This window comes from Echiichthys vipera, assembly GCF_963691815.1.
Source record: "Echiichthys vipera genome assembly, chromosome: 19".
Lineage (NCBI taxonomy): Eukaryota > Metazoa > Chordata > Actinopteri > Perciformes > Trachinidae > Echiichthys > Echiichthys vipera.
In genome coordinates, this window is record NC_139844.1 from 2,180,381 (window position 1) to 2,205,923 (window position 25,543).

Below are 25,543 nucleotides of genomic sequence, written 5' to 3' on the forward strand. Positions count from 1 at the left end.
CTGAGACTGATTCAACTTTTGGAGAGATGCAACCCAACGTCACACGGCGGCTACCAGGCCCAGGCAGGAATGAGGACTCAGATGCGGAGGTTTGCGGATCAAAACTGAATTTATTCCTTGACAACAAGAACGTGGCACAGAGCAAAAAGGCCACAAACAAAAAATCATTCCGCACAGGAGGAACAAACACATATCGTTGTTCAAATAACAAAGTACAAAATAAAGTCGCTCCCTCCAGGGGTCCGTTTCACAAAGCAGGTTCAATAAACTCTGAGTCTAACCCTGAACTCTGAGTTGATCTACTCTGAGATAGGAAACTCTGAGTTTTCGGTTCCAGAACAGCGGATTTGAGTTAGTTTGATCAACTCGGAGTAGTTTCACCTTGAGTTAAGCGCGTGCACCACAAGTAAAATAAGACAGCATCAACGGAGCCCCGATTTGACGAGTCACCATGGCAACGGGGAAGAGGCGTGCTACGCTACCACTGGAATTGGAAATATTAATGCGCTCATACAGTGAGTTTGAGTTTTTAGATGAAAGTGTAACAGGGTCAATGCGTACGTTTAAATGTAGTACTTTGCAATCACAATAATATCACAGAGGAAACTGCTTGAGTGGTATCCTAGTAATTTATTTCATTTAGGTGCATTCCCACGGGGGAGAAGCGCACTTGGCAGCAGCTTAAGATGAAACATAAAAACATTGTTCAAACAGGTAAGCCCTCGGCACAATCTCATGGTGATACCTAATTTTGAGCAGGTTTGACATTATAAAGAAAATATTACCGTAAGTGGCTGTTTTATATGGTGTATAAAAAACTCCCATTTGCAAAAAAATGCAGCGCAACACACAATATCTGCAGGGATGTGAGAGCATGACTTCAGTTGTTAATGTTGGAAATGTAGGGACGGATGAGGTTGTGTATGTAAATGATGGACTGACGTGAAACGTTCCGCTCAAAAAGATAAATGTCTGGAAATGCAAGTACGTCTATTGATAATCATCTCCCGACGAATATTTCATTCTCTGCGCAGTAATGCTGCACCTTCATCCACGGGATCATTATCAAAAGGACATGCCATGGTACTGGAAATAGTCACCACCTAATATAACTTATAGTGACTGATTTTTGCAATGATTTTCTGAAAAAACAGACGACAGAACTATACTACGTCAAAACTCGCCTGCTAACTGAATGAATGAGGAAATCGAATACCGTGTGTGGCTGAAAGAGGGCGGAGACAGAGAGAAACAGGTTTGTTGAGAAAGGTTCAGAGAGCATGTTACCATGGTAACTGACAGAGAGTTTAAGTTACCTCTCTCTGTGAAACAGGCTAGAAGTTACCCCTCTTTCTCTGGTTTGAGTTACCTCCCTTTGTGAAACGGAAAACTCAGAGTTTCCCTCATTTCAGGGTTAACAGACTCAGAGTTTTCACTAAACCTGCTTTGTGAAACAGACCCCAGGAGGAAAAAACAAAAGGCAAAGTTAACAAATAATCTCTAAACTATGACGCTCCGTACAGGAGGAATGACAAAAAAAGAGGTGAACAAAATAAGTAATTAAACAAGGTCGCTCCAACCAGGAGGAAAAAACAATGGATACAAGAAAATTCAGAAGGTTAAACTTACTATGATTAAACAAGGAATACAAACACCTGAACGTGGAAACAAAGAACTCAAAGGCATGAACAAGACTGTGGGAAAAAACAAAGTAATAATACAACTTACATTGTAGCACGGTTCACAGTCTGCTCAGTACTGGACCAATTTTAAAAGATGTTGTTCCCGTCACTTAGACACAAATTCCCCTCTGAGCGTTGGACTGCTTTTCCATGCTGATGAGACAAAAGAGATGGTTTGCAGCCTCATTTAGAATGAATGACAAATGAATTGAAACTCGAGGTCCATAATACAAGCTTTTCTGCAGCCTGTAGCACTTCCAGTTGTTAGTAAGTGGACTGTTAGGATCTGGGTTTAGTCATTTTCCTGGGTTCCTTTTCACAAAGCAGGTTTAGTGAAAACTCTGAGTCTGTTAACCCTGAAATGAGGGAAACTGAGTTTTCCGTTTCACAAAGGGAGGTAACTCAAACCAGAGAAAGAGGGGTAACTCTAGCCTGTTTCACAAAGAGAGGTAACTTAACCCCTCAGTCAGTTACCATGGTAACATGCTCTCTGAACCTAACCTGGTCGGGACCAGGTTTTTCTCAGAAAACCTTGAGTATCTCTCTGTCTCCGCCGTCTTTCAGCCACACACGCATTTGATTTCCTCATTCATTCAGTCAGCAGGCGAGTTTTGACGTAGTATAGTTCCGTCAGTTTTTTCAGAAAATCATTGCAAAAATCAGACATTAGAAGTTATATCAGGTGGTGAATATTTCCACTACCAAGGCATGTCCTTTTGATAACAATCCCGTGGATAGGGTGCAGCATTACTGCACAGAGAATTAAATATTTGTCGGGAGATCATTTTCAGACCGCATAGACGTTCTTGCATTTCCAGCGGTACCGTAGTTGTTGTGCCGTATTCAACACCCCTGCCGTGAATTGCACCCCCTCGCATTAAAGGTGATATTCTGGATCAGAAGGCTGTTGTTTCGACCTATAGGAGTAGTTTATATATATATATACTGTATATATATATATATATATATATATATATATATATATATCCTGGTAACCCACAACGGCCAGAACACTGGTTACTTACAGTCGTTAAACTATTTTAGAGAGTTTAAAATCACAAACTTGGATAATAGCGAACACAAAACAACACCTTTTTGTATGTTCTGTGGAAATATACTGCAGCCATAATTACAAAATGAATGAAATGGATCTTTTGAGCAAGTTGAATGTATTTGACTTAGCGTTTCCTAAATATAATCCCAGCTTTTCTTGCAATTCATAGGTTCAAAAGTGTGTGCTTTTAATTGGGTTACCGGTATATAAACTACTCCTATAGGTGGAAACAACAGCCTTCTGATCCATAATATCACCTATAATACGAGGGGCTGCATTTCACTGAAGGGGTGCTGAATACGCACAACACCGTTTCATCACAGTCCACCGTTTACATACACAACCTCATCCGTCCTTTTCCAACATTTCCAACATTAACAACCAAAGTCATGCTCTCACATCCAAGCAGATATTGTGTGTTGCGCTGCGTTTTTTGCAAATGGGAGTTTTTTATACAACATATAAAACAGCCACTCACGGTAATATTTACTTTACAATGTAAAACATGCTCAAAATGAGGCGTCACCATGAGATTGTGCCGATGTTTTACCTGTTTGAACAATGTTTTTATGTTTCATCTTAAGCTGCTGCCAAGTGCACTTCTGCCCGCACTTAAATTAAATAAACTAATAGACAACCACTCAAGCAGTTTTCCGGACAGGACTACATTTAAACTTACGCACTGACCCGAGCAGCATTGTTCTCCCACACCGTCTCCCTGTCTCCCTGTTGCTGCTGCAGCGTTGTTACACTTTCGGCGAAAAACATGCTCAAACTCACTGTATGAGCGCATTAATATTTCCAATTCCAGGGGTAGTGTAGCCCTCCCCTTCCCTGTTGCCATGGTGACTTGTCGAATCAGGGCTCCATTGTCTTTTTTATACTTGTGGTGCATGTGCTTCACTCCAGGTCAAACTACTCTGAGTTGATCAACCTAACACAAATCAGCTGTTCTGAAACCGAAAACTCAGAGTTTCCTATCTCAGAGTAGATCAACTCAGAGTTCAGGGTTAGACTCAGAGTTTGTTGAACCTGCTTTGTGAAACGGACCCCTGGTTTGTCTTGAAGGTCTCTCCTCTTGTGCCATGTCTTCTCTTTCTGTCTGTGATTTTCTAGCTTGTCCTTCACCTGTATGATTACCTGCCCCGCCCTAATGTGCTACACCTGTGTCTTGTTGTCCCCATTTCACTAGCGTATTTAGTCTGCGTGTTCCCTTGCTTTTGTTATCAGATCATTGTCAGTTTAACCATGTGAAGTCCTGTCTGTTCCACACGCCAGTTGTGTTTAAAATAAATTAGTTATTTCTTGAAGTCCTCATCTGTTGCCAGTTGTGCTACATTTGGGTCCTCGTCTTTATTTTGTGTGTGTTTGGTTATGGACAGCTGTTTATTAATAATAATTATACCATTCATACTAATTCCAGTATAATATCACTTTGTTACAAATATTATGTAAAGCTGACCAGACTGAGATCCTGTTCTTAGGTCCCATTAGGATAAGTTCCATTAGCTGAAGAAGGCTGTGGGATAGCCCTTGATGAAAAACTAAATTGACTTTTTGATTATTTACCAAAGATGTGACTGAAAGGTCAAAGAACCTCAATGCTCATATAATGTTACCTTTTATTTTTGATTTAGTCAATTTATGGATGGAATGAGAATAACAGACTATATAGAAAAAAATGAAGTGTGTAACTGTGTGACTAGTGAATGATAATCACTGTGATAATGAAGATATGAAAATAAATTAAAAGTTTTGAGCAACTTCATCAGTTCAGTTATTATTTTATCAACGACAGCAGGCAGCATGCAGAGCAGTGTTATCGCTCCATCACTGACCTTTGTAGACACAAAGAATGCTCAGAATGAGAAAGAAGGCACTCGCTTTGTTTCACAAATGTGTAGTGGCAAGTGAAGAGCTTGTTGGCCCTGAGTTGAAATGCATACAAACTGAGAATATTCAGCACTGAAACCAAAGCAGAGCACAGAGAACGCTGCCCTCCTTCAGCTCACCTCCATGGGAGACAGATGCAGAGTCTGCAGTAGCTATTTTACGACCACGCTGACAGTTTGACTGCTTCTCTCATCCTCTCCTGTATCCAGCCTTTCTTGTTGTCTTTAATCAGGACCCCAGCCCAACCCCCACCGCAAGAATCCACTTGGCAATGACCTCCGTTTCTTCTCACTAAAAAACACAACCTAATTGTGCTGTCTGAAGCCACACAGCTTGTCAGGGCGCAAAGCCCACCTCTCCCAAACAGGTCGTGAAACGTCTAGTAAAGTCTAGTTCGTTTGACCAGTGTGAGTGCAACCGGCACGCTTGCCGTCCAGGGCCCGTTTGGGAGAGGTGGGCTTTTGTAAAGCACGTTTGCACATGTACAAGCACGAGCGTGCGCACGCGTACGAGCACAAGGCCTACAGCGGTTCTCACGTCTTTTTATGTGCGCCTGTTCGGACATAGAAAAAAAGGACGGACCATGCGCGGACATTTAAAACAATGGCGGTGAAAGGTTCCAGTGGTGTGATGCAGAGGTGGAGTGTTGACTGCAGATTTGGTCGGATGAAAATATTCAAAAAGAGTTGGACAAGACGCACAAAAACTCTGAGGTCTATGGAAAGATTTGTAAACAAAGCATCACGATGACGTCAATCTATGCGTCTGACGTGTTACAGCGTGATGACGCATAGGCAGGCAAGAAGCATTTGTGCGAGGCCCAGGTAGTGTGAGTACAAACGGGCCTGGCCCGCAGGGGGAGAGGGAGGGGGGGACAAGTTCCCTGAAGCACGGGGCACAGTACGGATGGACAGTGTGAGTGCGCCCAGAGTGCCCCCTTAGAATGACAAAACCTCCTTCTCTGCAACACAAAGCTGATCACATTCAATACCCCCTCAATAGATAGCAAGTGCCCCATGCGTTTTGGCTTTGATGGCCATCTTATTGCTTATTGCTGGATCAGTCCTGATAACCAATTCACAGAGCTGGGAAGGTGGAATCAGATGCTTGTTTTTGAAGGGAAATGTGATGCTTTGTCTGTGAATATTACTTAAAGTGTAATAAAAAATTTGAATGTACTTTTTAAAATTTATATTCAGTAAGTACTTTAACTTGATCATTACATTTCCTATTAACAAAAGGTAAAGGGTTCACTCGAATAATTTATTTGTTTAGGTTTTGAGATTTCTGCCTCAGCTCGAACACAATTGAGGTGATTACAATCTCATTTGTGGTGCTAAAAGAATTGAAAAAATATAATTTTGCGGTAATATCTCTCCAGAGATAATCTTCTATTTGATCTAGATCATCCACAGTATTCACTGTCATCAGCTTTCCAGTGGAATTCCAGTGGCTAATTACTATAGATTCTGACTTGAGAAAGTACAATACCAGTGACTTGTGACTTAACTTGAAATTTAGTAATTTGGCTTGACCCAAAGATGATGAATTCATCTTTGACTTTAATTATGTTATTAAAATGTTTGCAGTTAATTAACTCTTCTTGTTCTTGACAAAGCATATACCAGCGGAAGCAGCCAATTGAATTGCACAAGCTGAAGGTAAATGTGTGTTCGCCAGAGCATTAGCTGAAGCTCAGATTATTCCAAATATGCTGTGGTCAACAAAAACATGAGCAATATTCAATTCAATTCAATTTTATTTATAGTGCCAAATCATAACAAAATTTATCTCAGGACACTTTACAAACTAGGTAAACACCAAACTCTATGATTAACATAGACCCAACAATTCCCCCGTAGAGTACGGTGGCAACGAAAACCTTTCCTATTACAGGCGGGAACGTCAGACAGACCCAGCTCTGTGGAGAACGGCCATCTGTCTTGACCGGTTGGGGAGGAAGAAAAGGAGAGAAAAAGAGAGAAAAGACGATGAATCAAATAAGTCATTGATTTCCACACCATAAGCCAAAACAAGGTTGAGGGTGTGATTAAAACAGTGAATAGGTTTACGTACACTCTGACTAAAACCAATCGAATCTAATAGAGAGATAAACGCAGTACTAAGGCTATTATTATCAATGTCCACGTGAATATTCAAATCTCCTACAATGATTACTTTATCAGATTTAAGGACTAAATTTGACAGAAACTCTGAGAATTCAGATAGAAATTCAGAGTACGGACCAGGAGCACGGTACACTATAACAAACTTTATTGGCTGCACAGTTTTCCAGGTTGAATGTGAAAGACAAAGAACAAGACTTTCAAATGAATTATAATTTAGTTTAGGTTTAGGGTTGATTAATAGGCCTGAATGATAAATGGCTGCAATGCCTCCTCCTCGATCACTGCCTCGAGGAATATGAGTATTAATATGACTGGGAGGAGTGAAACATGCAAAACATTCAGCTCAGAAATGATAAAGGATTTAAATTTGGTCACAAGAACAATTATGGTTCCCTTAATTAATCTTCCTTTATGTAATATTAACATTATTAAGTTGATTTCAGTTCATTTATACTGTGTACAAGATGATTCACTACCCATTAATGTGCTGAAATAACTTTGTTTAACAAATAAAAAGTTGTTATAGAGCGCCTGGTGCCACAGTGGTTAGATCAGTCGTCTCATGTAATGAGGCTGAAGATCCTCGAGGCCCTGTGCTGCATGTCTCCCCCTCTCTCTCTCACCCCATTTCCTGTCTGTCCTATATAATAAATTCTTGAAAATCAGCCTCCAAAAAGTTGTTACCAAATCTGTTAAAGGACACATAATGATTTGTTTAGGACTAAACTCAAAGTTTAGGACTCGGAGTTGATGTGGAACCTGTTGGACTTGACTGTGAACTTATTAGGCTTGAATGGAGTTGACACAAGACTTTTTGGGCTTGATTTGGGGCTGGATTGGCAACTATCTAGTGGAGATTTGAGACTTACATAACAATAACTGATCCCACCTCTGGAAGAAGTCCCTATGAAAACTGTTGATGGTGTGTTTTATGGACTTATCCACTTCAATCTTGATTCACTGCTTTGTTCTCGATTACGGCGCTCCCTCCGTCTGCTCGCATGACTGTCTCTCTCTTTCGGTCTCTTTCTGTGTGGCTCTATGAGCCTATCATGCCACTACAGGCTACAGATTCTTATAGAGTAGAAGTGTTTTTCTGTTGAGATTGCTTTAATTTCTTTAACAATACACATGAGTTAGATGGCTCATATAGCGGTCATGCAATTGCTATACATATTTGGATTTTAGCTAATTGATGAAAACATTTATAGTGAGTTCACACACAAGACATGCACTGTCTCTGTATTATTGTGCCTGTAGTTGAAATAATAAAATCTCATATGTATACTAAGGAGCTTTTTTTGGTCTCGGTCTCTAGCTGGACCGATCTTGGTCTTGATACTTTCTGGTCTTGGTCGTGTCTTGGTCTCTAGTAGATACAAACAGTGAATGATGACAGCCAGGATGTGGTCGTTTGGATGAACCAACCATTTCAAATTTTATATGGACTGGCATTTGATTAAAAACCTACAACCTACCATCATTTTGTTGCCATACTAAAACATCTCATGCTGATCTAGAAAATTCTTGTGCCAGATCAGTGTCCGTTTTTTAAACTGTGCACACAGTAGATACTGTAATTAGTTAGACCCAGTGGAAATCTGGCCATCTTGAGTAGTGGGAGTTTTCCCAGCGGGGCCAGTCAACCTGTGGATCAGCGACGAGTCCAGCAACACCAATGAAAACAAAACAGTTCTGTGCTGTTTGCAGTTGGCTGGCCAGCTGGTCTCATAGAGGAATGCGTGTGTGTGTGTGTGGGGGGGGGGGGGGGGGGGGGGACGGGACGGCGGTCAGAAGCTTACATCTCAGTCAGAGTCTATCTTTACTTCATATGAGTCTTTGAAAGGCAGATAATGACTGTGTTGTGCATTAACTGCAGGTGAACAAAAAAGTGAGGCTGATGAACTAATTGGAGTCAAGCTTCAGAGCAGAAGAGACCAAATGTCACAGACTGATCAATTTATTCAGTCAGATCACATGTGCACCATGTGTTAGTTCTGTTACCAATGTGCAGCTGCATTAGTTGCTTGGATTATTCATCTTCCTTTGATTGTGGAGTTACCGAGGGGTGATATTTGCAGGCACAGAGCATGGACCTGTCAACAACAGAGTGTAGAAGAACAGAATCATATTGGATTCATCAAACACAATCATTCAGACACTCATGATCATGTCATCTGTGCTCTTATGACTAAGTATCTATAATTGTGGGAAAACGGTTTTGCAGGTATCAATATGGGTGGGTGATTTGACCTAAAATTTATATTTTAATATATAATGTTTTGTTTTTGTTTTTGCAGTGACAGTATTTTATCACTGTATGACAAAATTAAGAGGGACATTCCACTCAAAGCATGATTCTCTTTTTACTGTACAGGCAATGTGAGGAAATCACAACAACATTTATAAGAAAGAAAAATGGATGTGTTTATTGGTTCCGAATAGGAATGAAAATTAGGTTATAATAATAATAAGAAGAATAATGAAATAACTTTATTTATATAGCACCTTTCAAAATAGAAGTTTACAAAGTGCTTTGACGGACAGAGCAAAGGCATATACAAAGTCATAAACCTATATACACATCAACAGAGCAAGAGAACCGATTGGACGCTTTTAATGAACAGAACAAATGACAAATTAATATAAAAAAGACAGTGAAGATGATAAGGTGAAAATATATAAATAAATAAAAATTGAAAAGACAACGTCACATAAAATATGGGGTCAGCATTTCTAAAATATATTCGGGGGTTAGACCCTGACAGGGTTATAGGCCTTCATGTGTTTACGGGAAAATCCAATAATATAGATTTATTAGTAAATGTAATGTGATTCATTTTCAGAGTTAGTAACAGCCATGCTGCTGTTGAGTTGAGCGTGAACTTGCTGAACAACCTGCATCTGAGCAATAAAACAGTGTTTCCAAATACACGGGCGACGAAAAATATGTATTTTTTTAAGATCAAAGTGAACGATGTCGCACACAACCGATGAACTATGTGAGGGAAGTGATGTGACACAGTGATATGGGACAGACAGAAAATGAAGACAAATAAAATAAGTAATAACATGGTTTTGTTTTCCATGATATCAATGTAAATATAGTGAAAGCTGGACGTATTGAAAACATTAAGAAATGCATGTAGAAATCTCTGTACACTCGAAGCGAGAGCTGTGTCCGGATCCACGGCAGTAAGTCGGATTCGTTCCCGGTGGGGGTTGGCCTCCGCCAGGGGTGCGCTTTGTCACCAATCCTGCTCGTGATTTTCATGGACAGGATATTGAGGCGTAGTGGTGGTGGGGTGGGTCCTGATGGCATCGTCGACCTTCAGCACTCATTGGATCGGTTCGCAGCCGAGTGTGAAACGGCTGGGATGAGGATCAGTACATCTAAATCTGTGGCCATAGCTCTCAGCAGGAAACCGGTGGATTGCTTACTCCAGGTAGGGAATGAGTCCTTACCCCAAGTGACGGAGTTCGAGTACCTCGGGATCATGTTCACGAGTGAGGGGACGATGGAGCGTGAGTTTGGCCGGAGAATCGGAGCAGCAGGGACAGTGTTGCAGTCGCTCTACCGCACCGTTGTGACGAAGAGAGAGCTGAGCCGGAAGGTAAAGCTATCGATCTACCGGTCAATCTTTTTTCATACCCTCACCTATGGTCACGAAAGCTGGGTCTTGACCGAAAGAACAAGGGTACATAGGGTACAAGCGGCCGAAATGGGTCATGACCGAAAGAACGAGGGTACATAGGGTACAAGAGGCTGAAATGGGTTTTCTCAGGAGGGTGGCTGGAGTCTCCCTTAGAGATAGGGTGAGAAGTTCAGCCATCCGTGAGAAGCTCGGCGTAGAGCCGCTGCTCTTTTGCATTGAAAGGAGCCAGTTGAGGTGGTTTGGGCATCTAGTAAGTGTAGGAGAGTAAGCCTACTTGTTATGGCTAGAATATAGTAGTCGCTGAATTAATTATGAATTAACACGGCTCGTTAAAATTTAGGATTTAATTTACCTCGAAGTAGGGGCACCACACCAAATTAAGACAGGATGTTTATTAAACTTTGGTGAAGGTTTAATACCTGTTAGTTATTTAAGTAATTGATTGTTAAATTTTATCAGTCTCGTCTTGAACGCGTTAATTCGTACCACAGCCATATCAGTGACCAACACTTTCTGCACAGAACGGAATACTCTCACAACGACGTAAGGTTATAAACATTTATTTGACTACCTAACAAAGAGAATATAGTACAGTGCAAAATTGAATAGAGAAGATAAAAAGGGTTAAATGTGGATATGAAAAAGTTTAAGACCAGAGTGATTCTGACCTACGGGCTGACATAATATTACTGGCGGACCGAAACTGGTTCAAATTAAACTGTCAACAGAACTCGGATCAGAATTTAACGTCACCAACGTTTAACCAAGAGTTGCATTAAAAGGCCAACCTTACTTTGCCGTTGATATCACAGTTGCCCTGGCGTCTTACAGTACCGCAGGTTCGTAGGTCCGCGTCCCGGTGTTTGGCGGACCTTAGTTCTGGTTCTGTAGACTGGGTCAGCTGCGTGGTCGGATCTGCGGGCTCGTCTGCTCCCGTCCTGACTTAAATTCAGCTCTTCAGGTGGCTTGTCGTTGAGGTTGTTTGTGGGTTGACAAAAATGTTCTGACCGGTTCTGAACTAGAGTTTGATGTAATTTGTCGGCCAGACAGAAAGGAAAGACGGCGCGAGGGGTTTTACTATACTTAGGAAAAATAAAAACGTGTCGTAGAAACTTCTAGAGTTGCGTGTTAAAAATGAGATTAATAAAAGAAAATACTTAAGTAAGAAAACAACGGGAACGAAGAGGGGGGTAACAGAGGGGGGTCAGAGGTGCAGAGGTGCAGGAGGAAGTTGCAGAGTGAGTGGACACGAGAGAGAGTGCCAGCAGTCTCTTCCTTTTCTACTCAAAAGGGGGGTGTCTCGGGGTTTAACCCATCCCTTTGACTCTGAGCGAATCAACTGCTTTTTACGCCGGAATTCTAATTCTGAGATTTAACTATCTTTGGTTGATTTTCCATTATTAAGCTTTCTGATATCCAATTTAACCAAAATCTTTAGGCAGACAGTTTTAACAGATACAGATACGTCACATCATCACACTCTCCTGGATATAGTGACAGGCCTATTATTAAAACATGAATTATTTCAGGAATTAGACAGAGACTTTGCACTTCTGAAACCACATAAACATAATCACAACAAGATACAAATAATGCATATACTGTTACACACTTGCAAAAATGTCTTTGAACAGCCAGTTGCGATGAAACATCGAACTTTAACTGTTTTTCCAAACAGCTACACAAAGTTCTGTTTTATTAATGAAAGTCCATCTGTCTCACAGAGACAGCTCCTCCAGTTCGAAGTGCGGTCAGATTTGACGTTGATTTAGGTTAAAAGGGGGTCCTAAGACCTAAAGTTCTAGGTTTTATTACCCCAGGAGGGTCCGAGGTTGTAAACCACCTTATCTCCTATAGACACCAGTATAAAAATGTCTTCATTTACGACTCCCTTACTGGGACACTTAGCAGACCAACCAGACTCAAAGGATTCCTTAACCAGCACTTTCCCATGAGGTCCTACATAAGGATGCCACCTGGGCGCCTCCCTAGGGAGGTGTTTTAGGCACGTCGAGCTGGGAGGAGGCCTCGGGGAAGACCCAGGACTAGGTGGAGAGATTATATCTCCACACTGGCCTGGGAATGCCTCGGGATCCCCCAGTTAGAGCTGGTTAATGTGGCCCGGGAAAGGGAAGTTTGGGGTCCCCTGCTACAGCTGCTGCCCCCGCGACCCGACCCCGAATAAGCGGTTGAAGATGAGATGAGATGTAGAAAAACTTGCACATGCTGCTGAATTTAAAGTTGCAATCGAGATATGTTGTTTCTAGCAGCTGCTTTGGTGGTAAGATGTAACTGCAGGTGAGCCTGTGGGACTTGATGTCCCAGAATCTACTTGGAAACTGAACAGTGTTGACTGTATGATGTCATTAGATTAGCAGCTCTCCCCTGCACGATGCCTTCACATGCTCCACACTGATAGGAGGGCAGACCAACCGCTGCTGACTGACGTAAAAAGCGCCACTAACTGTTCCCCTCCATTTTTTTTAAGCCTTTCCTTAGATAAGACGGCAGGAAATAGGATGAGAGGGGGGGGGGGGGGGCAAAGGGAAAGGGATCAAACCCACGGCCGCTGCCTCGAGGACCTTCAGCCTCTTTACATCGGGCGACTGCTCTAACCAATGTCCTGTGCCCTACCTTTTGATTTTAGCGTGCACAAGTTGAATGTGAAGCAGAAAATATAAGTGCTTTCATTAGTGGGTCATATGATCAATCATCATTGATAGGAACTTAACAGAATGAAATACTGTAGATGGAAATCTTATGGATTAAAACTATTGCTCTTTGCTTGTAATTTGATACAAAATGTGTGTTGGATAGCAGCATTTTATAAGTGTTCACACAGAACCTTATTCAGCTGGTTTGGGTGGAGATCAGCTAAGTGAATAAACGTTACTAATAATATAAAGCGTGAGTAGCTCTCAGAAATCTAAAATTAGCTCTTAGAGGAAAACAGGTTGGAGACCCCTGGTCTATGTTCTCAACACAATGCTCTACATGTACGAGCATGCTGTACAGTAGCAGTAGAGCTCCCTCATGTATGTGTGCCAAACCAAAACATGAACTGTAACGGTAATTACAGCATTGCAAAATAGATGTTGGAGGATGTTTGAATAATAATGATGATGTTAATTAGATAGTTAATGCTCCTGGTAACGTTGATCTGGGACTATAAACCTGTTGGGCATCCCTAATGACGGAGGTACTCACAAAATACATTGTATATCCTTGAGGTATTTGATGTCCATACCTTAATTTATTGTCTGACAATAAATTGTCTGAGTTTTAATCATAGAAAGGTTAAACAGAGGGAGGCAGTTCCACGTCCTTATTTCATTTTTTATATTTTGTTAGATTTTTCATATTTCAAATTTTAAGTCAACTATTCAGGAAATATGAGATTTCTTGTAAAAAAAAAATGTTAAAAATCCCACAGCATCAGAGTTAACTTTGAGGGCCAGCTATAAAAAAAAACTGTATATAACATAAAAAGTCTGAAATAGTAACTTTTTCTGTCTTGGTCCAGAGATGTTCTGAACTAAATAAGGTGATGATTGCTTAAAATGTGTCGCGAAAAAAACCTGATTCACAATTCAAAATGGCGGAAAATCTATCCAGATGTAAATGAGCGGGGCCTATATGCATATATTTATCTGGACCCGAAGTTGTTGTTATTGCACCAAGACTTGGCCAAACTGGTAAACTGCAAAAACTGCACTAACCCTGGGTCCCCAGCAATACACCTGCAAATTGAGTAGATCGGATGAACAGATCGAGATATGCTAATTGCAGACACACTCACCGAGGGACAGGCAGACCGATTCCTTGCTTTGTAGTTAGATTATTTATTATTCAAATTTCAACTGAGGGTACAGTGCATACTTTTAGCATCCTTGTAGAGTGTGGGGGTCAGGGTCATCCAGGCCCACAGAAGGCCTCCTCAAAAAATGCATCCACAAACTAACTTGAAAAGATGGCAGTCCTGGTTACATTCTATAAAAACCTTCACTTTGTACTTTGTAAATGTTCTAATATTTTGAGATACTGAATTTTTGATCTTCAGGAGCAGTAAGTCTTAATCATCAAAATAAATTTAAAAAAGGATCGAAATACTTCACTTTATGTGTAAAGACACATCGATTATCCTTTGTGTTGTTTTAGCAGCAGCAGCAAACATCTAGAGATTGGTAGGAAAATGACAGGACATTTAGAGCTCCACTTCCAAATTGTAGGATTTTTGTAGTACAGTTGTGCACAAGCAGGCTGAGTGATATGAATAAGTAATGGTCCTGCTGGTGCCAACAGCAGGCATTTCTTAATTTGAAGGTGGTTTCTCATGCCCCTGTTCAGTACATTTTTCAGATATCACCCCTAAAAATATGAAAGTGGCAGATGAGTCTACTTGGCTTTTGCTGTCTTGAATTCACTCCAACCCACTCCCTATCTGAATTACAATTTTCCCCCTTGGAATATTCCTCTGGTACAAAAATGAAGACATCTTGAGCTCAACTTCAAACACACTCCCATGTAAACAGCCGCTGAGGAGAAAGTGTTTCATCTGTGCCTCTGGGATATTATTAAGCTTCTCTGGTAGATCCGACTGCAGAGGAGTACAGGATAAGAGCTAGCTTTCCACCTCCTGTTCCAATGACAACCCAGCAACCTGCTTTTGAGCAATATCTGAGCGCTTGTTATATTGTGAAACACGCTGGGGGAAAGAATGCTCAAAAAAGCATTATCACAAAATTAAAAAGAAGAAAGAGTTTCCATTTTTTTGCTCCATCTAACTTCATAATTGCCCCATGACTGTGTCTGAGCTGCACAGATTTTGGGATCACCTGGGCGAGTCTGTGGCTGTGACCTCTCCCTCACCCCTGTCGTCAATATGAGCTGCACAAGCCGTGACAGCCATTCAAACCTTCACAATTGCTCTATTCATGACTAAACCACTGCTGTTCTTCTTCCTCACTCAGGTTCGGCTGTGGTTTCACATTCCTGATGAAGTAATACCAGAGGGATGTTGAATTCTAATGTCTACAACTCTAATAAGATAAAGAAATGCTTGAGCATGATAGGGGAGTTTCTAAACATTCTGCATTTATATGAAGACTGTGCTCTAATGATTCACTCAGTTCAGTGAACAAATATGCCTTTGTTTCAGGTCAAAACTGATAAAAATGTGAATTGTTATGTATGATCAACAGGGCTTGACATTTTTTTTGCCACTGTGGCTACTGTTTTTTTTTTTTCAAAGTTACTATCCACTCAGTATTTTCACTAGCTGACTTTGAGGGAAAATAACTTTTGATTTGATTTAAAAGTTGACTATGGTGCACTACAATTTACCTAAAGATCTAGATTTACAACCCTTTTAAAGCAATTCTTACCTTTTTGGCATTTTGACACTTTTCTTTTGTAATCTTAAAATGCTCCTAATAAGTGTATGGCACACTAAAATGTAAAAGAAATCCACCAGGTGTTGAAAGTCATCAATATTCAATTCTCGTTTATTTCTGATGAAAGTTTGGACCAAATAAAATGATTTGCAGAGCTTCCTGCTTGTTATCGTTGCAGCGTCCCTTCCAGCTGCCTACCGCTGTCACAGCTTGCGAGCCAGGGGAGGAGGGAGCATCAGATGGCCAAATCAATACAACTGTCATCAAATATTCAGCTCTGATGAGGTATGTAAAGTCCTTTTGCATGAAAAGACAAGCTTCTGATTTTATAAGGGATGTTCCCGTGCATGTGTGTGTGTGTGTGTGTGTGTGTGTGTGTGTGGGGGGGGGGGTTCTGAACCGCATGAACTGACGGAAAATTATGAGGAAGTGAAGCATGTCATTTGTAAAGTGAGCAGTGGAATTTAATGTTATTCTGGAAATTTACCAGACTAACTGCAAACACTATCTACAATGTCTCTCTCATCATATACACACACATACGAATGGCTTCCTCTCCTATATCTGTATATAGTTAGCTCCAAAAATGTCATACTATGAGGCTTTTTAGAGATGTAATGATTTGCTGATTAATGGATGAGGCCATGCCAGAAGATTTGCTGACAACAATCTATTCTTCTTACTAACTATTTAAGTTGCCATTTTGCCTGTTAGTGGCACGAATGAAGTCTCACATGTAAAGGTTTCATCCCTCTGAAAAGCATGAAGGTGTTCTACTTCATAGCTGTCGGCCCATTTGAATTTGAAAGGTCTTTGGGGTATTTTGACCTGTTGCTGATGCTCTTTTTAAGTCTCCTTTTTGATCATTCGTTTTCAGATATTCCAACCATGTAAGGCCCACTTTTTTCTTTCGGATATATTTTTCTTTCCTGCAGTTCCCAGCAAACTGAATCAGTATACTCTCTTCGATGAGACAAACAGCTCATCTATAAATGATTCAAAGCGTGATGTGGCACCTAAGTGGGTTGATCTACCTTTCAATACCTAGTTGTATTTTACTGAAACCATTATGGCAGCATTTGGATGAATGGAGGGAAAAAAAAAGATAATGCTTGAGATATTTATCGCTGCAGATATTTATTTTCACACTGTCTGCCCGTAAATCAGGACTTCAGGAAAAGCAATCCAGAGAAACGGTTAATAATAGATGCTGAAAATGGAAAATGCACAGAGCATGACCAATGTGATTTTGAGACTTATCAACACATACAGTATGGGCCTACGTGACAAATTATTTATCAAGGAACAAAGACCATTAATCCTCTAGTTGTTCCAATATTAGTAATTCTGCATGGAAGGACTCCCTGCTGCACTGCGTTATGCACAGTAACTGCTCTGGACATCTACATTAAGAGCTGATCATCACATAAAGAGAACTGGATACAACGTTCAGGCCCCTGTTTATTCCAGTGAAAGTTGCTAACTGATACTCATATTTGCTGAAACAGCACTAATATCATCTGCTTGATCCACTGCACCCAACCGACAACCAATCACAGCGAAGGATTCTCTGACCCAGTGTCAATAACTGCTCAAGGAACCGATCAAACCGTGAAACTAGGAAGCGCTAAACAAATATGATTCAGCATTCTGTTACTGTTTTACATATTTCTCTCTATTGCATATTGTTTTCAGAAACATATTTTAGTGTACTGTTTAGCTGTCAAATTAGAAAGTTTGTTTGGCTGGTCAAGTCGATGGTTACTTTTAGCATTTTAACCCTAACCCTAATTATGTAGTTTTCTTGCCTCAACCTAACCAAAAGTACCCAGATGAGCTGCACCGTTTCGGTCTGAAACAACCCATTGGTTGTTTCAGACTTTCCAAATGTTATCTAACCAAATGGATCAAATTCTAATAGTAAAACCATAGACTGTATAAGAAATGGACGTAGCAGGTCCATTCTCTCAACTTGATCCAATCACCCTCGCCTACAGGAGTCTCCATCTTGTCAGACTTCGACTTCCCCTCATTTCCTCTGACCAGAAAAGGGCATGTATGTGACGTTGGGGGGAGGGAGATACGTCCATCTGGCTGACGTAAACCTCCGAGAAGAAGTGAGGGCCAGAGGCTAGCTGCCACTCAAGAGTCACGCCCCTAATTATTCATAAACTTTAACCTCCAATAAAATAAAAACTAGCCTCGTATAAAAAAAATTCACCCCTCTCATTGTTGTCATGGAGATATGACCTAAAATGCAGACTAGAATGTTTTTTTGTACCAGGCCTTAAATAGGTTTAATCATGCTGTGAAAACGGCCTGTTTAACATGGGGGTCGATGAGAAACTGCTCTATCGTGCAAACTACTCCTACTGGACACTCAGAGAACTGCAGTTTTTGACACTTCTGTATTGGATCAACCAGGAAGTCGCTGTGGTGGGGGCTTGAGTAAAACGAGTCATTTTGCAAGGGTTGTGAATAACAATAAAACAAAAAATAAAGTCACTGAAATAAAAACATCTCTTTTGTCATGTTTTGGACCAGAAGTCATTACGTGGTTGACTTGGTAGTTGTAACTCAGTTGTTTAGCCACAGTGTCAAATTGGCTTCAAAGCACTTCCTTGGGGCCTGATCCTGACAACCACACCAGATTGTAGCTGCGTGCCATTAATTAGCGGTAACAGGAGACAGTGAGTGGGAGGCATGGTGGATTTCCTCACAGGGCCCTTATTTCGACACACATGCTGCAGAATGTATTTTCTTTAGCACATCTGTGAATGAGGTCATGATTGCAATGCAACAGATGTCACTCTTTCAGAAATCCTGTCAGAAGAAGATCTTCATTAAGAGTTTCAAAGGCGGGCCTCTCTGGCAAAGCACAAACAGCCAGCAGCAGTATCCGAGGCACTTCAACAGTGTGGATAAAACAGGATAAACCTTCTTTCTCTACCATCATATTAGCATATCCTCTATTATTCATGCAGACCCCAGTGCAGAAATTGCCCCTCTCAAATAGTTTTAGCGAAGGGATGTGTCCTGTGCAGGTATGTGAACTCTCTGAATAAAATATTTTCCTAGTTCCACAGGAAACATTGGATTGTTTCATGTACAGACGTTGTAAAAATGTATTGAAAATAAGGAATATATTCAAAGACCCAAATCTGTGCTTGTGATATGTAAAGTGCCTGTCTTGAAATGCGGTGACACTGAATGAAATCCTGCTTTTGAAAGGTAAGCATTGGAATTCCTAGAATATCCTTTAGACTTTGCATCTTTCTATTCATGTGTGTGTATTCATGTGTTTTATGTTAGTTGATAGAAAAAGAGAGGGTACGGCTACTCTGAATTGAGGAAGACCAAGACTGGAAGCAGTCCTGCTAGAGAGAGCTGAGGTGGAGGCTGTGGACTCAAATACCTCGGGCTGTGGCTGGACAATAAACTGGACTGGACAACACACACCAGCCACCTGTACAGGAAGACACAATGCAGGTTGTACTTTCCTGAGAAGACTGCTGTGGATGTTTTACCAGTCTGTGGTCACCAGTGTTCTCTTCTACACGGTGGTGTAGAAGAGAACACCCCCTTGGGGGGGGCAGCATATCCAAGAAGGACACCTCCAGACTGGATAAACTGATCAGGAGGGCCGGCTCTGTGGTCGGCATGAAACTGGACTCGCTGGTGACGGTGGCAGAGAGGAGGACACTGGACAAACTGCTGGACATTATGGACAATGCCAGCCACCTGCACACCGTCATCAGCACCCAGAGGAGCCTGTTCAGTGGAAAGCTGCTCCTGCCCAAGTGTAGGACCAACCGGCTCAAGAACTCCTTTGTCCCTCAGGCCATCACAATCTACAACTCCTCACTCGGGGGTAGGAGGAAATAAAGAGGACAGAAGGGAAGGACTGTGCAATTAATAATCTACTTTTACATACCTGGACACTTAAGAGCAATAATTTAATCGTACTGCTCATTTCTGTCATATACAGTCATACATATTTTATCTTATACATTTCCTCTACATTTAACTTATCTGATTTAATTTTCCGTGAATTTGATTTTACCTGTATTCTTACAGCTACCTCATATATATTAGACTAATTTGAGTTTATTGCTTACTGTTTATTGTTTTTTTTATACTTTCTGTATTTATTTAGCTAAGAGATTATTGGTTATCTTATACTGTATTTTTTATACCTCCCTGTGTTTTTGTAAGCTGCTGGAAACTTAATTTCCTTGCAGAAGTCATCCCAAAGGATCAATAAAGAGAAGTCTAAGTCTATGTCTAAGAGTAGATCTTAAAAGGAACAAGCCTAAGTTACAACCCTGTCTTTATTTCTTACATATTTTGGTACAAAACAATTGGATGGAACTTTTCTTTCCAATAGTGGAGCTTAAAATGAAGATTATCTGGAAGGTGACACTAGAAGAAAGGCATTATGTGATATATTATGTCAGTAAACATTCTTTTTTAAAATAAAAGGTCACTGCAGTGGGTCACCAAAATAGTTTACCAAGTGAAGTGTTCTCATTTATTGTAGTGGGTGATGATTCTGTATTGAGTTATGATTGAGCTCTTTCTGAAATATTACACCTGTCATGTATATAAACAACATGAGCATGTGTTTCCCATGCTGGGACACATCAAGTTGTTGTGATGACAGTCATCATGAATCATAATTAAAAACAAAAAACAAAAACATGCTGACAATATTCCTCTAAATATATTGCTCTTATTATATGTCCTCATACATGACAGAGAATGGATACATCAACACCGCTATCCAGAAAGGTGGGATCCCAGGCTTCTCCGGATGTCTGGAACACACTGGAGTTCTCAGTCAGATGGTCTGGGAGGCCAAGGCCAGCAATGGCAACCTGACCTTTGTTTGGCTGGACTTGGCTAATGCCTACGGATCAATCCCTCACACCCTGATCCATGCAGCACTAGACCATTAACTCATCCCTCAGCACATCAAGGGAATGATCATCAGTTACTTTGGCGGAATCCAGCTACGATTCGAGACAGCCCACTTTACCACCCAGTGGCAAAACCTGGAAAAAGGGATCGTAACTGGCTGCACAATCTCCCCCACCCTCTTCATCATGGGAATGAACCTTATTATAACAGCTGCTGGGAAGAAGGCCTGAGGCCCAAAAATGCAATTGCGCATCCGACAAACCCCAATAAGAGGTTACATGGACGACCTTACTGTGACTACCACAACCCATGTGGAGGCAAGGTGGGTGCTTACTGTTCTAGACCACATGGCAACGTGGGCCAGAATGAAGTTTAAGCCAAAGAAATCCAGGTGCATGGTGATCAGGAAAGGTAAACTGACGGACAGGGTCACGCTGCATGTGCAAGGTGAAGTGATTCCATTGATAAAGGAAAATCCAATCAAGTGCCTTGGGAAGTGGTTTGACAGCTCACTTGCCAACAGGAACAACATCAGCAGTACAGAGAAGCAGACAGAGGAATGGCTGAGGAGGATCAAAAAATCAGGGCTCCCGAGGAAGTTCAAAACATGGCTTTACCAACATGGGTTGCTGCCAAGACTCATGTGGCTGTTAACGGTGTACGAAGTTCCGTTGACAAGCGTTGAAGGAGTGGAGAGCAAGATCAACAAGCACCTACGAAGGTGGCTGGAGATTCCTCCAAACTTCACTTCAGTAGGCCTCTACATAAGATCAGGGCAGCTCCAACTTCCTCTGTCATCCGTGGTTGAGGAATTTAAGGTAGCAAAGTGCAGAGCCATAATAACATACAGAGACTGTATGAGAAGGATGAACAAGTCAGGCATGCAGGCATCCTCACAAGATCAGGACGCCAGGATCCAAGGACAAAAGGGCCATGATCCAGGAGGAGGTACGGAACCTGGAGGACGAAGGACGAGGGGCAAGGGCGGCGGAGCTAGCGTGCCAGGGAGCATGGACCAAGTGGGACCTACCCAAGAGGATGATCATATGGGGAGATCTGTGGAGATTGGAGCCTTTCCGCATCTCATTCATGCTAAGGTCGGTATATGACACACTCCCGACTCCGACAAACTTGCACAAATGGGGCTTGAGGGAGGACCCATTGTGCAAGCTTTGCGGGGAGAGGGGTATCATGGCACACATCCAAAAAGTGTTAAAACAGCTCTTGCCCAAGGAACATACAGGTGGCGCCATGACAAGGTGCTCATGCCACTTGCTGACAGAGAGACGCAAGATACGGCAACCACATGGGAGAGCAATACCATCAATTAAGTTTGTAAGAGTGGGTCAAAAGCCACCAACCACAGTAACAACAAGAACTCATGGGAAATAAAGGTAGACCTGGGGGGAAGACTGCAATTCCCCCCGGTTGTCCAGACAACCCTGAGGCCAGACGCAGTACTGTGGTCTGAAGAGGCAAAGAAAATCATCCTCATCGAACTTACTGTCCCATGGGAAGAAGGTTGTGAGCAAGCGTTTGAGAGAAAGCGTGCCAAATACCAGGATCTCTTGCATGACTGCAGAGGGAAAGGTTTGCAGGATGGGGGAGGCAGCAGAGCCTCTTGCTGGTTATGGAGCAGGAGAGAGGAGCTTAGCTAGAAGCCAGGGGGAGTTTATGGGCTGTGATTTGGCCACCACTGTTGAGGGTGTTGCGGTTCAGGGTTGAAACGCCCAATGATCAAGCATGGATGTAACTGTAATCAAGGATAATATAGTAAATATACAAATGTATGCAGGTAACAGAGAGCACACGGTAAACTTGAATTGCAGTCAATGGAGAAGATGTCTTCTAATCCTGCAAAGCTTATTTTATTGCAGTTATACTTTTCAGATTTATCAATCAACTCCCTTTCTGCTGATTCATAACTTGATTTAAAGGCATCTAGCTATTTTTATTGCCCCATCTCTTTTTCCTGCGGTAGCTTGCCTATCAAAATGCAATAAAAGTTTGGACGGTATGATGATACCCTGAATAGTTACCACAGGGCATCCAAGCATCAGCTCCCTCTCCAACTTCACTCCAGCAAGGGATCATGCCACCTCTGAGCTCATCCTCAAAGCCAAATCCACAATCTGTCAGCTTGATCACCTCAAGCATCTCCATCAGCACGTCTCCAGCTGCATATCAGTGTTGATGTGCTACGGTGAGTGTCTTGCGTCATTTCCGGTGATTCTGTGTGTTGGTCACACGTAGTTTCACTGTTTGTTAACTACCGCTTAACATTTAAAGATCCACTAGTTCTACTCAAGCACCCACAGCTCTCCTTTCAGCAACTTTCTCACAAATCCTATAGGTTGTTTACACGCTATCTGTTAGTCACTTTAGATTAGCAGTTAGCTTTATGGCTGGTCTCCTGCTCTCTCTTGCTCGGAGTGTCTTAGGTTAAGCTACTCCTCCCTACCATGGAAGCTCAGTCTTATACTACTGTAGTACTAGTACTACTACTGCTAGCCGGCCACCTATAACGTTAGTTGGAGCGGAACCACAGAGTGTAGCGTTAGCTTTTGCCAGCCCTCCCCCGGCAATCCCTGAGCAGCCAGGGTCTTCCTGGATGACTGTGAGAGGAAAGCAAAGTTCTAAATCGAAGCCCATGATTAACCATCCACCCGTTCGTGTTTTAAAAAAGTTTTCTCCACTCAGTGACACACCTGCTGAGGAAACAACACTGGTTATTGGCAGCTCCATTCTGAGAAACGTGAACTTAACGACACCAGGGACCATAGTCAAATGTGTCCCAGGGGCCAGAGTGGGCGACATGACTACTATTAACGTCAGCTGTAATGACACCTGATTACGTCATTTGGAGGTCACTAAAGTTAATGTGGAGTCGGTGTGTGCATATGCAAAAACTATGTCGGACTCCGTCATTTTCTCTAGTCCCCTGCCCAACTTGACGATGACATGTATAGCCGCATTTCATCATTCCGCCGCTGGCTCTCTGGATGGTGCCCAGTAAATAATGTGGGCTTCGTAGATAATTGGCTTTCTGTGGAAAACCTGGTCCGATTACGATGGTATTTATCCTTCTTTGGAGGGTGCTGCTCTCATATCTAAGTACCTGGACCTAGAAGTCGTTAGCGGTCTACAATCATGACAACAACCCAGTGTTGGGATCAGGAAGCAGAGTCGTAGTTTAAGACACCTCTCTATGCTGCCCTTACCACCTCTCTATGCTGCCCTTACCACAGATGCATAGGAAGTAGAGTTGCAGTCTAAAGCCCAGTTCAGACCAAAGAATCGCAGCGAGGCAAGTTGAAACTTGCAACAACTTGCAGCGTGCAGGTCTGCAATGTTCTAAAACCTTTCAGTTCACACCAAAGAGACAAGGCGAGACGATGTTTCAACTCCATGGCAACGTCTCTGTACTTCCGACTTTTGAGGCATTTTTCGTGGCTGGGTATAATTTGTAGGAGGACAGAGACAGTGAGATACTTGCTACAGCTGCATTTCTAGTTGTGATAAAACGTTGAAAATACCCTTTTATTTCCCTGATTAGTTCTCGATTTCCGGCGCTCCATCCCTTTTTGTATTACTCGCTTGACCGTCTCTCTCTGTCTCTTTCTCACTGTCTCTTTCTCACTCACTCACTCACTGAGCCTACAGTTTAAGTGACTTAGACTTGTAGTTTTCGACCGACCAAGACCGCTCTCGAGACCACTTTTTTGTGGCCTCGACAGTCTTGGTTTTGTCTCGGGTCTCTCTGCCTCGCAATGTCTTGAACTGGCCAAGCGGTCTCGATGGGATTTGTAACCTATAATATCCAGGCAGGCACAGTTTTTTACGCCCCCTTCAAGTGGTACCAATCACATGCATTTTGTGACACAGACGCCGTTGGCGCTCATCCTCTCTCTTTTTTTCTTTCTGTTGCCAGCACTCTGTTTTACACACATCATTGATGCTTTGCAACATGACCAGTGTATTTGGACACCAATGTACACAGCTGTGCTCCCCGACACTGCGGTTCTGTGGCTGAAAGGATCCAGTATAGCCATTGACGGAGGATTACAGCTGCTGTTGTGCTGTCAATACATTGCTTTTTTTTCTCATGCAGCCGAGTGTGAGGTTGCATCATGTTTGATTTTTATTTTTGTTGAGTGTTCCTTTAAATGATGTTGTGAAAGCCATTCTTTCATCCTTCAAATAACTAGTGGGTGATTGACATTAGTGTTTTGAGATAACTTTTGTTACAAATTGGCACTGTACATAAAATTGAATTGGATAGATCATTTTCTATTAACAAGACAGTAGGGGTGCCCCAAAATAATCGATCAAGCACTGGTCGACCAAAAAATCAATAGCAGACATTTGGAGCTGTTTCTTGTCAAAATTAAGTGAAAATCTATGTGACTGAAGGCTGGAGGGCTTTTAATTTGAAGGTCCAGATACAGGAAGTTGTGACTCACTCACTGTCAGTGTTGTTTTTTTTTTTTTTAAGACGATAGCTCCTTTAACTGTACATTGCGGTTAGACAGTTAATAATTAATAGCCAATCATGTAGGGAAAGATGTCTAAAGATGGGATCACTTTCAAAAGAACAAGGATGACCCCAAGAAGGTCACATGACAACTTTGCAAGTAAAACTTCACATACCACTCGTCCACGACGAACATGACCTACCACCTTAAACATGTAAGTAACTCTAGACGGACATGAGCTACCACCTTAAACATGTCATTAAGGTTAGACACACATGACATACCACCTTAACATGTAAGTAACGTTAGACGAACATGACCTACCACCTTAAACATGTAAG